The sequence below is a fragment of the Octopus bimaculoides genome, chromosome 3 (assembly GCF_001194135.2).
Source record: "Octopus bimaculoides isolate UCB-OBI-ISO-001 chromosome 3, ASM119413v2, whole genome shotgun sequence".
Lineage (NCBI taxonomy): Eukaryota > Metazoa > Mollusca > Cephalopoda > Octopoda > Octopodidae > Octopus > Octopus bimaculoides.
Genome location: NC_068983.1, coordinates 14,488,651 through 14,491,443, shown reverse-complemented (window position 1 = coordinate 14,491,443; position 2,793 = coordinate 14,488,651). Strand labels below are relative to the sequence as shown.

General features: G+C 40.9%; 1 protein-coding gene across 1 annotated transcript in view; it reads left to right on the top strand.

Moving 5' to 3' along the window:
- Positions 1 to 2,793, top strand: part of LOC106877968 (histone-lysine N-methyltransferase SETMAR-like) — a 44,580-nt gene that overhangs the window by 989 nt on the left and 40,798 nt on the right. The gene's annotated exons all lie outside the window — the stretch shown is intronic.

Genomic DNA, 2,793 nt, shown 5'->3' with positions numbered 1-2,793 from the left:
AAGTACCAGGCTTTAAAATAAGTAGTGGGGTCGATTCGTTCGACTAAAAGTTCGAGGCGGTGCCCCAGCATGGCCGCAGTATAATGACTGAAACAAGTTGAAGATGAAAGGTAAAGGATATCAACGTCTCCGTAACTTAGCGGTTCGGCAAAAAGAGACCGATAGAATAAGTACTAGGCTTACAAAGAATAAGTCCTGGGGTTGATTTGCTCTACTAAAGGCGGTGCTCCAGTATGGCCGCAGTCAAATGACTGAAGCAAGTAAAAGAGAGTAAAGAGTATCATACGCACAGACAGAGGTGAACATAGTGAATGTGGAAGAACAAAACATGTTTATTGGAATTACAAACGCAGAGAGAGAGAGAGAGATGTATTACCGGAAAGTATGGAGATGTATTTCGGTCTTGTTAGACGCCATCAGTAGAAACGCAATGGCCAAGTTGTTAGGGCAGCGGACTCGCTGTCGAAGGATCGCGGTTTCGATTCCCAGACCGGGCGTTCTGTGTGTTTATTGAGCGAAAATACCTAAAACTCCACGAGGCTCCGGTAGGGGTGGTGCCGACTCCTGTTGTACTCTTTCGTCCAAACTTTCTTTCACTCTTTCTTCCTGTTTCTTGAGTAAAGCTGCGATGGACTGGCCTCCCGTCCAGCTGGGGTGGGGAATACATACGCCATAGAAACCGGGAACCCGGGCACATGAGCTTGGCTAGGCTTTAAAAGGGCGCATAAATAAAAATAATAAAAAATAGACGCCTTCAACCAAGCTTAAACATCCCTGTGCTTACCAAAGTAATGTTAAGGAGGTCTAATAATGTATTAACATACGTCTCGATTTATGTTCCATGAATGCTGAAATTATTAAAATATATTAGTGACCGAAGGCTGTGAGATGGCAGAAACATTAGAACGCTGGGCGAAATGCTGAGCGGCATTTCGTCTGTCTCTACGTTCTGAGTTCAAATTCCGCCTAGGTTGACTTTGCCTCTCATCTTTTCGGGGTTGATAAATGAAGTACCAGTTGTGCATTGGTTCAATCTAATCGGCTGGCCGCCTTCCCCAAAATTTCGGGCCTTGTACCTAGAGTAGAAAAGAATATATATGGCGATTGAATCACTACTGCTTCCATATCGCAACAATATTTTTCAAAGAAATATTTTATTTTGTTACCTATTTACGATCAATGGAATATATAGTCTTCCTCAACTGTTGATTTTCATGTGGGAGACATCTATTATTAATTACTCTTTGCAGGCCTTCCGAAGTAGATGAGACTGGCATGACTGTTGTAGCTTATTCCCTTCAGTCTCAACAATGATTTTTAACAAAAGCTTTTATGTATTATTACTACCAGAAAGACCTCTCTCCGGGTGGCTTTCTGCTAGTTTCCTCTTTCCATCACCCTAGTTTCTTTCAAAAGTCTTATATCAATCTGAGGTTATAATAAAAGACAATGTGCCCAGGATGGTACCCGTATCCAATCAGACAGAGCACCAAATATCTTTGGAATTCAGTTCCAATGTATTTATTGGTATTTATGATTTTATGGAACCCAAAAGGAAGAAAAGCAGTGAAACTCGATGCTAGTTATAAATATGAATATGCATGGACAAAATATATATATATATATGGAGGCGCGTGACTTAGTTTTTCGGGTGTCAGCATCATGATCGTAAGATTGTGGTTTCGATTCCTGGACCGGGCGACACGTTGTGTTCTTGAGCAAAACCCTTCATTTCACGTTGCTCCAATCCACTCAGCTGGCAAAAATGAGTAACGCTCCGATGGACTGGCGTCCCGTTCAGCTGGAAACACGTACGCCATTGAAACCGGGAAACCGGGCCCATGAGCCTGGCTAGGCTTTAAAAGGGCGCATTTGATATATATATATATATATATATATATATATATATATATATATATATATATATATACTAGCAGTATAACCCGACCTTGTCCGGGTGTGACTTATTACGCCATATACGATAAGTCTTGCCAGGTGAAAATCAACTAAGAAAGAAAGCCTTACAACGAAAAAACCCTTATGATGTAAATATGTTCATAATTCAAAAGACGATGAAATTAATAGGGAAAGTCTGAAGGCTGTTTTGCGTAACATTATTAAGCGTACGTAAATTTCATCCGTCTAATTGGCTATAGAAATGCTTGTGCAAAACAACTTTTTGTGCTGCCCTGATTATACATAGCAGGGTAATCCCTTTTCGCAGGAGCTAGGATGGCAATTTGTGATGAAGCAATTGATGGTGATTTGTTGCTACACAGTTTTGCCAGAATTCTATCAGATTGGCCAGAAGATGTTGTTGCACCATTTTGCATTACGTTCAAAGTAGCTTCTAGAATGTGGTGAATTGCTGCAGTCTGTTGCTGTCATTTTAAACCAGTTGCTTTCTTTCCCCAGCAAACTCTCTTCTTCTATGTATATATTAAACAGAACAACAAAAGTTATAATAGATGGCAGGGTCGGTACTTTTCACATATCTGTAATTTTTCAGATTAACACCCGCACGATTACCCAACCCTAATCCTAAACCTAATCCTAACACTAACCCTAACATTATCCCTAAACCCTAACCCTAACGCTAAAACCCTAACCCTAAAACCCTAACCCTAAAGCCCTAACCCTAAAACCCTAAGCCTAAAACCCTAACCCTAAAACCCTAACCCTGACCCTAAAACCCTAACCGTAACACTAATCCTAACCCTAACCGTAACCGTAACCCTAAACCCTAACCCTGACCCTAAAACCCTAACCGTAACACTAATCCTAACCCTAACC